Source organism: Muntiacus reevesi, chromosome 10 (assembly GCF_963930625.1).
Source record: "Muntiacus reevesi chromosome 10, mMunRee1.1, whole genome shotgun sequence".
NCBI lineage: Eukaryota > Metazoa > Chordata > Mammalia > Artiodactyla > Cervidae > Muntiacus > Muntiacus reevesi.
In genome coordinates this window covers 65,249,266-65,259,685 of record NC_089258.1, presented here as the reverse complement: position 1 = coordinate 65,259,685, position 10,420 = coordinate 65,249,266, and positions in this window count along the sequence as shown.

Below are 10,420 nucleotides of genomic sequence, written 5' to 3'. Positions count from 1 at the left end.
AAATTCGTCAAAGTTTTTGATTGCAAGCAACAGAAGTTAAGTCTAGATATCTTCAGTAAGAAAGAACAACTTCTGGACTACACTAGGGACTGCATGGAATCAAGAGAGTCTAGGCTGGAAAATGGGCACAAACCAAGACTGTCTGAGAAAGACAGGGCCAAGCTCCCACTGGAGGCTCCAAGGAGGGTCTGTCTTTGTCTCCTCCAGCTGCTGGTGGCTCCAGGGGCTCCTCTGCTTAGAAGCATAGCTCCAGCCTCTGCCTCTGTCTTTGGTGGCCTTCTCCTCTTCCGTCTCCTATAAGAATGCTTGTTATTGGACTTAAGGCCTATCTGGATCCAGGAGGATCTCATCTCAAGATCTTTATGACTTAATCACATCTGTAAAAGGCTTTTTCCGAAAGAGGTCACATTTACAAATTCAAGAGGTTAGCACATGGACATATTGTCACCCTGTTTATTTAACTTATATGCAAAGTACATCATATAAAATGCCCAACTGGATGAAGCACAAGCTGGAATCAAGATTGCTGGGAGAAATATCAATAAGCTGCAGGTGACACCACCCTAATGGCAGAAAGTGAAGAAGAACTAAAGAGTCTCTTGATGAAAGTGAAAGAGGAGAGTGAAAAAGTTGGCTTAAAACTCAACATTCAAAAAACTAATATCATGGCATCAGGTCCCATCACTTCATGGCAAACAGATGGGGAAACAATGGAAACAGTGACAGGCTTATTTTCTTGGGCTCCAAAATCACTGCAGATGATGCCTTCCAAGGAACAAGACACTTGCTCCTTGGAAGAAAAGCTATGACCAACCTAGACAGTATATTAAAAAGCAGAGACACTACTTTGCTGACAAAGGTCCATCTAGTCGAAGCTATGATTTTTCCAGAAGTCATGTATGGATGTGAGAGTTGGACTATAAAGAAAGCTGAGCACCGAAGAACTGACGCTTTTGAATTGTAGTGTTGGAAAAGACTCTTGAGAGACCCTTGGACTGCAAGGAGATCCAACCAGTCCATCCTAAAGGAAATCAGTCCTGAATATTCAGTGGAAGGGCTGATGTTGAAGCTGAAACTCCAATCTTTGGTCACCTGATGAGAATAACTGACTCATTGGAAAAGACCCTAATGCTGGGAAAGATTGAAGGCAGGAGGAGAAGGGGAGACAGAGGATGAGATGGCTGGATGGCATCACCGACTCGATGGACATCAGTTTGAATAAGCTCTGGGAGCTGGTGAAAGAAAGGGAAGCTTGGCGTGCTGCAGTCCATGAGGTCACCAAGAGTCAGACATGACTGAGCGACTGAACTGAACTGATTTCTTTTTCGGGGTGATGGGGAGCAGCACCATTCCATCCTCTATGCTCTCTGTTATGAACTGATCTGTGTTTTCCCCAGATTTATATGTTGAAGTCCTAACCCTCAGTACTTCACAATGTGATGGTGTTTTGGATGCAGTCTTTAAAGATGTAGTTAAGTTAAAATGAATTTATTAGGGTGAGCTCTAACCCATTGGGCTTCCCAGGTGACATTAGTGGTAAAGAACCCGCCTGCCAATGCAGGAGACTTAAGAGATGCAGTTTTGATCTCTGGATTGGGAAGATCCCCTAGAGAAGGCCAGCGCAACCCACTCCAGTATTCTTGCCTGGAGAATTCCATGGACAGAGGAGCCTGGCGGGTACAGTCTGTAGGGTCGCCAAGACTTGGACACGACTGAAGCGACTGACCACCCATGCCGTAATCCAACAGGGCTGGTGTCCATGTAAGAAGAGGAAATTAACACGTAGACGTGTAGAGGAAGATGATATAAAGACACAGGGAGAAGATGACCATCTCCAAGTCAAGCAGAAAGGCCTGGACAGATTCTCCTTTTACAGCCCTCAGAATGAACCAACCCTGCTGACGCTTTGACCTTGAACTTCTAGCCTGCAGAACTATGAGAAAATAGATTCCTGTTGTTTACCAGCCGTCTGTGGTACTTTGTTTATTTCTTTAATTGGAGTCTACTTGCTTTACAATTTTGTGTGAGTTTCTGCTGTACAAGAAAGTGAATCCGCTATGCATATATATCTATCCCCTCTTTCTTGGACCGCCCTCCAACCTGCCCCATCCCCCCCACCCCAGGTCATCACCGAGCGCTGAGCTGAGCTCCCTGTCTTATCCACCAGCTTCCCACTAGCCATCTGTTTCACACACGGTCGTGTATACACGTCAGTCCTAATCTCCCAATTCATCCCACCTCTCCTTCCCCTGCTGTGTCCACATGTCCATTCTGGATGACTGTGTCTCTGTTCCTGTCCTAGCAATAGATTCATCTGCACTATTTTTCTAGATTCCACACGCATGCTTTAATATACAATATTTCTCTTTCTGACTTACTTCACTCGGTATGACAGAGGCTCCGTGGTACTCTCATATGGCAGCCCTAACACACTAACACACCATCCCACCAGGAGTCGGGGGCAGGAAACTCTGCCCGCTGCAGGGTCTGTGCAGAAGGGCAAGGCCCTCGTTCACCAGAACCGCACGCTAGAGGTCGTCCCTCATCACAAACACAACTGGATGTGGGGCAGCCCAGAGCAAGGAGACGACAGCCACCAAAATGCTAGTGCTGTGAGCTTCTGAATAATACAGGGTAGACACACAGGAAGCAGAAGGCAGTGAATCTAGCCGGGGACAGGAAAGCCTTCGTAGAGAAAACCACCCAAGCTGAACCTTCGAAGAGAAGTGTGTCTGGCAGGCGGGCTGGAGGAGACAGGTGATACCAGGCAGAGGGAACAGATGAGCAAAAAACACGAAAACCTCAAATGTCTAAAGCGTTGAGAGAATCACAAGTCACAAACGTCAAGCAGTGAGCCTAGATAAGGAGCTTGTGCCTGAGTGGAAATCTGCTAAGTCACTAAGCTGACAGGTTTTTTTTGGGGGGACGGGGGGCTGGCTACATTGAGTAGCACTGGTGGGGCCCAAGGGATGGAGGTGGGGTGTGGGGCGATGCTGGAGGGCGGGCTGGGGTCAGATGGTGGAGGGCTCTAGGAAATGCTAAGGTATTTGGACTTCCTCCGTAAGTCTGAAGAGGGGGAACTGCCATCAGCTTGGTGATGCTGGAAGAATGACGCTCAGAGCTATGCTATTAAGCTGGTCCCCCAGACCCAGTTCTTTCTTCCGCATTGCTGTGTGACAGTGTTTTCATCAATCTCTACTAAAATGAGCCATTTTTAAAAGCGAGAGTAAATTTTTCATAAAGCTAAATTTTATTTAATTTTAAAGAATTTTTTCGGTTCAAAATTATGACCTCCCAGCTTTTATGGAGAGTAAATCGGCCACTGCAGTAACGGTGTCAGTAAAGAAGAGGTTCTAAAAAGCACACAGGTGTGTGATGGCCTTCAGGTAAAGCAGCAGCTGGTGAGGTTTCCCAGGTCTGTGGGAACTCCTGGATTAACACGGAAGGCTTAAGCTCAGGCTGAGGCGGTGGGGGGTTGGGGGGCACTGGGAGACACAGCGAGGGGATGAAACGGAGGTGGAGTCTACAGAAGACACTTGATGGTCCAGATTTCACTGTGCTAGGCACACACTCTCTTCCTGAACTTCAAATACACGGATATTTTTTTGTCAGTAATAACCCCATGAGTGCCGCTCTTTGTGGTCAATTGTATTATAAACATGTTTTCATGAAATACACAAATGTATAATTCATCCTCACATTGCTCCCCTTAATTTCATTCTTAAAATAATCATCAGATGATCTATAGTGTTATGACTGACTACACGGGCTTCCTGTAAAAGCTCCTTGAACAATCATTTCACACCAAAATGACAGTGAGATTCCTTGTCACACACACAACCTGCCGGGATCTCCCTTCCTAGCAGGAAAGGGGATGTGAAATGTGTTGCATTTTTTCCAGTCTTGCCTCTTGTGACATCACACCTATCTCCTTCTAGGCTGTTGTTTGGGGGACCACCACCACCCCTCGATTTTAACAAACTGAGGGCTGGTTTTGTCAAATTGACACTGTAGAAATGCCTGGGGCAAGTTAGGTGTTATATTTTCATTTTTTCTTAAATCTCATCTTTGATTTTCTTGTTCTTTTCTCTAATCTACACCATCAAAATGAGTTGTGATCCAGTTATAATAAATACTGCCTAGTTGGTGCCCATGGAGGGGTGGCCTTTGATAACAGATATCATAATCAATACTGGGCTTTCTTATTTCCTACTTCCTTGTATTCTCTTCCTGGAGTCACCCCCACCCCTCACAGGGACACACATTCCTCACCCAGATATGACCACCTTCATTTCCTTTATGTTTAGATTCTGGAGATACCATTCTGCTCCAACACAAAGTCAATGTAGGCACACAAGTTTTTGAACATTTTCAAGAAAACCAAATATTCTTTGGGACTATTTGATCTTTCCCCTAAAATAAGTGCCCCTCATTTAATCCACATTCTTTTCACATATATTTCCTCCAGGGTAATCTTTCAGTCCCTGTTGGGATTTCAGAGAGGCTCCTATTCTCTCCAGGTTACATATGTTATTGTTTTAAAGCCCTCAATTTGTTCTGCTCATAGGATTTCAACCAGAAATGCCACTTACCTTTGTTCCTACCATTTCTGCCATAACCTCTGGTGTATTGTTAAGAGGTTCTGTGTAGCATCTCTCTCTCTCTCTCTCTCTTTAGTCGCTAAGTCGTACCTGACTCTTGCGACCACATGGACTATAGCCCGCCAGGCTCCTCTGTCCATGGGATTCTTCAGGCAAGAATCCTGGAGCGGGTTGCCATTTCCTTCTCCAGAGGATCTTCCTGACCCAGGGATCGAACGCGGGTCTCCTGCACTGCAAGCAGATTCTTTACCAACTGAGCTACAAGGGAAACCCCTGTATAGCATGGGGAACACTAATGAGGCAGCTAGTTTGCTTGCTTCTTATTTGGAGAGAGTAATACTCGTTGTTAAAGGATCGCCACGAATTATAAAAGCTGAGGTCACCTGCTATCTTTGCTCTTCTGTCAATCAATCATATGTGTGCCCCCCACTGTGGTCATTCAGCTTCGCTCTGGGTCACGCTTGCATTTGCTTGTAGCTTCTTGAGAGTAAATGCCACCCATCCCAGTTCTTATCAGAAATACCAAAGCAACTGTTGCCTAGTAGTTGCTCAGTCGGTATTTCTGGGATTAAAATAATCACAGTAGAATTCTAATAGCACATGGCTAACCTCCTCTTTAGTGCTAATGTGCGTGTGTTGTTATTCAGTCGCTCAGTCGTGTCTGGCTCTTTGCGACCCAATGGACTGTAGCCCGCCAGGCTCCTCTGTTCATGGAATTCTCCAGGCAAGAATATTGGAGTGAGTTGCCATTTCATTCTCCAGGGGACCTTCCTGACCCAGGGATCAAACCTGTGTCTAGTGCATTGGGAGGTGGGTTCTTTACCACCAAGTCACCAGAGGAGCCCACTAACACGTTTGAGCCACGGTCTCCTACCCTCGTTTCTTTCTTGCTCTGCACAATCTCTGATTTAATTCACTTCCTTTAAAATCCAGTGGGCTGGGTTTTAAATTATAAATATTAACTGTTTCTGGATGAAAAAGAGTTTCTAATAAACACCTTATTACCTCTTCACTGGACTGGCCCAACAACTTTAACTTGTTAATTGTGCAGTGACTGTCCATGTAAATAGAGACTGTCATTAACTGGCTCCTCGCATTTGCCTCTTGGGTCAGTCCACTAGACCAGGCTGGTGTTCAGGACAATCTGTTTTTAAAGCTCTCTGAATCGGACCAAACTGTATTTGGTTGTGGCTGAACACTATATACCTTCTCTTTTTGGAAGTAAACGGCAAGAGTTAAAGCAACATCACTGCCAAGTTTTAGAATAATGATTTTTAAATGATCTCTAGAATAGCCTGCTCTGAGCTTCATGTCCGTCTTACTTGGTTGTCCTTCAGATAAACAGAAACAGTTATGTCCAAACCAGAACCCTCGCTCAGATGTACTCCCTCTGATGGTGAACTACAGCACCATCTAAAGGACCCTCTTTTTTATTCTTCTCTGCCTTTCTTCATGTATTTTTACCGTAGACATTGACAGATTACTGTATAAATTGCAATACCCAACAAGACATCAGTGATCATGAGCTCCACTGTCCCTATCTGGAAAGTGCTGCCATCAATTACAGATATACAAACACCCCAGGCAGTAATGTGAAATATAATGTGCTACCGATCACTATGGCATTTCCATTACCAACACCTAGTCCTTCTTACAGCCTTTTTCCTGCAGATGCAAGTATCTTAAGTAAACTTCTCTGGATGTATTCACAGGTATTCCAAGGGGAGAGTTTTTCAGAGTTTATATGGTCATTACTCAAGTTTCCTTTTGTTTGTCTTTCATTCTTACTCTCTTTCCCTTTATTTGAGGATGCCGGTGGTACCTCTTACAGGGTCAGCCTTAGTATCACTGCTTCCTCTTCAGTGTGTTCTTTGCCTTAACTCTTCATCAGTTTTCCTTGTTGTTGTTCAGTCACTCAGTCATGTCCGACTCTTTGCAACCCCACAGACTGCAGCACACCAGGCTTCCCTGTCCTTCACTATCTATTGGAGTTTTCTCAAACTTGTATCCATTGAGTCGATGATGCCATCCACCCATCTCATCCTCTGTTGTTCCCTTCTCTCCTGCCTTCAATCTTTCCCAGCATCTTTTCCAATGAGTCAGCTCTTCATATCAGGTGGCCAAAGTATTAGAGTTTCAGCTTCAGCATCAGTCCTTCCAATGAATATTCAGGGTTGGTTTCCTTCCTGATTGACTGGTTTGATCTCCTTGTGGTCCAAGGGACTCCCAAGAGTCTTCTTCAGCACCACAGTTTGGAAGCATCAATTCTTCTATGCTCAGCCTTCTTTATGGTCCAACTCTCACATCCATACATGACTACTGGAAAAAACCATAGCCTTGACTAGACGGTTCATCAGTTAGCAAGTCCTACTGATGTGATGCTCTCTCCTTAATATCTCCTGTATCCCACCCCCTCCTAAGCATCCTTAATACCATTCTCTGTCTAAAGGATTTTACTAGGTTCTTTCTCTGTGAACCTGTCCAGGAAATACTAGTCTACACGCTTGCTGTGGATTTCTGGAAACCAAATCCAAATTTGTCTTTTCTCTCCCTGACATAATTGTTGTTCACAATTGTTGTTCAGGATAAAGATCTAAACTCCTTAGAAAGTTAAACTAGGCCCTATGTGGTCTGACTCTTCCAGGTTCTTATAGTATCACCCATTCTCCCTTCCTGCCTCCCTGTTGACTGTACAGTTAAGAGTGTAAAGTCAGAAATCTAACTTTCTGGCCTGAAATCCCAGCTCTGCCACTCATTAGCTACATAACCTTGGAAAGTCACCTGTGTTCTCTGTGCCTCTGCTTCCTTATCTGTAAAATGGGGACATGGCGGTTCCGGGTTCATTTAGTTACTGTGTCGATTCAATGAGTTAATACATGTTAAATGCTTATTACAGGGCCTCAATAACAGTAAACAATTAATACACATTGTGTGTGTGCATGTCTAGCTATTATTGTTAAGTTACTTGAAGTTCATGGAAGAGTCTCATTTCTTTTTCGTATATGATGTTTCTGATAGCTAGAATCCCCCATTCCCATTTTTCCTGACTCACCCCTACCGTCTTCTGAGCTGTCAGCCTCTCAAGGGAGCCTTCACCGCCCCTCCCCCTGTACAGACTGGATGAGCTGCCTCACCTACAGTTCCTATAGAACCTGTGCGCACCTGGGCCATAACATTCCTCACACCAGGAGTGGGCTCTGGGCATCTGTGGTTTTAAATACTTGATGATGGCCCAAAGATCCATGATGTAGTAATCTGTAATAGGTCTGTTTTATCTATTAATTTATCAATCAACTGATTGACCTGTCGATCGACAGCAAAGGCAAGGCATAATTAGTTTAGGGATTCAGAAGCTCAAAAGCTCTCAGGATGTATCCATACCGAAAGCGAACGTAGTACCATGTTTTAATTTTCTATTTCTTTGTATGCTTCCTATATTAAACTTTGGATTCCTAAATTGGGCGACTTAAAAAATCTTTATCTCTAGCACCTTATATATAACGGAAGTTCAATTAGTATTTGTTGAATGAATGAATGTATCTTTTTAACTTAATACAGAAATTACTTTTTTTCCAAAAACTAATTTTTCCCCTGAGACATAGTTTGAGGTGGTGAGTCTCTTCCCAGGAAAATACACACACATGGTTAACCTCAAAATTTTGTAAGGTTTGAGTCACCTTTGTTCTCGAAGATGGTTTCCCATTTATTCAAGGAGAAAAGGAGAAGAAATGCATTTTTAATACTAGATACTCCAAAGATGTGTGGCTGATAAAATGAAAGGACTGATTCAATTCAACTTATTAAAAGAAACATACTACTCTATTTTGTCTTTGCCCAGAAACTTCTTGGAAAAGATAAAATGATTCATTTTTGACAGAGGCAAGTTTGGATCATAATCTAGTAAACTTATGGAAAGTCAATTATCTTTATATGTGTTTGAGGAATATGATTTGGGTGAATAGAGAAGTTCCCCACCCCTGTTTTCTTTTTCACCCCAGTAGCTCACATATGCCCGCTGCACTATCTGAAATTCTTTTTATTTGCTACACTTTCTGACTAAGACTCAGAACACCCTGTCCTCAGTGCCTATCTGAGAGGGTGAATGCATTTGGACGCTAATGTCTAAAGGCAAGGTGCTTAGACAGTCAGGCTGGCTGGGGGCAGAGCAGCCCCTAAGTCAGGGCAGAAAGGGTGAACCCGAGATGACAAGCTTTAGGCTTTGCCACTAGCATGGAGTTTCAGACAACATCACCTCCTATTCCTTAAAAAACTAGGAATAAAACTGCCATATGACCCAGCAATCTCACTCCTAGGCATATACCCTGAGAAAATCGTAATTGAAAAAGACACATGTACACCAATGTTCATTACAGCACTGTTTACAGTCGCTAGGACATGGGAGCAACCTAGATGTCCACTGACAGATGAATGGAATACGTAAAGTGTGGTACATATATACGATGGAATATTACTCAGCCATAGAAAGGAATGTGTTTGAGTCAGTGCTAATGAGGCGGATGAACCTAGAGCCTATTATACAAAGTGAAGTATGTCAGAAAGAGAGAAACAAATATCATATATTAACACATATATATGGAATCTAGAAAGGTGGTACTGATGAACCTATGTGCAGAGCAGCAGTGGAGATGCAGATAGAGAGAACAGACTTGTGGATAGAGCGGGGGAAGAAAAGGGCGGGACGAACTGATAGACTAGCATAGAGGCATATACATTACCATATGTAAAACAGACAGCCAGTGGGAATCCGCTGTATGATGCAGGGAGCTCAAACCTGCCCCTCCGTGACAACCGAGAGGGGTGGGATGGGGTGGGAGGGAGGCTCAAGAGGGATGGGACATATGTATGTATACATATGGCGGATTCATGTGGATGTACAGCGGAAACTAACACAGAATTTAAAGCAGTTATCCTCTAATTACAAATAAATTAATTAAATAAAGAATATGTGACAGACACACACACATACACACAAAACATCCTCTCCTTTATGATTAAGGCAGGCCAGAAACTGCCAAAGGAAAGATGAAATCTTTTGACTAGTAACTCTTTCAAGACTCTTTCTAAGTGTTCTTCCTAAAATGCCCACCTTCGTGGCTCTCCGAGGTACAGATCGTACGCCTGCATGTGACTGAGAGTCGATGGGTTATGTGCATACTCTGAAGACCAGCGAAAGCTTTGCAAAGCACCCGCAGATCAATGCTTCTTAAACAGGGATCCAGACGGGTGGGTGGAGAGCCCCAGCCAGTTCAGGGAAGCCACGTACATCCCACCCCACCATCCTGAGAATCACTGTGTGTAATAAAGGGGAAAGTTTGTGGTACTGAGGTGCATACGCAAAGGACGTGAAGACCGAGGAAAGTGACTGAGGATATGTGATCAAGATGAAAGTCCATTTGCCTCATTTACAGATGCATCAGGCCCCCAGATGTTACATGATGGGCTTCTCCTACTGCACCGGGCATCTCTCCAGACCTCATTTTACACCCCAAGACCTCCCCATTACAGAGTGTTTTTCTGCACATGTCCCCTTTTTAATGTAACTCAGAGTCTTTTGATGAATTTCAAGACAAACCTGTTCTATTATGTAAAAAGAAAAAAAATAAATGTGAACAGTGAAGAATAACTAGGGTTACTTGTCAAAGTGACATGGAAATAGCTGATAATAAGAACAAATACTGAACAGTTAAATTGTACTGGAATGACTTAATAACATTTAGTCATATGTCTTAAAAAGTTACAGTACTTAAACCACTGGATTCGAAGTTGACTCTAAGTACTTGTAATTTTTTGAGGAACAA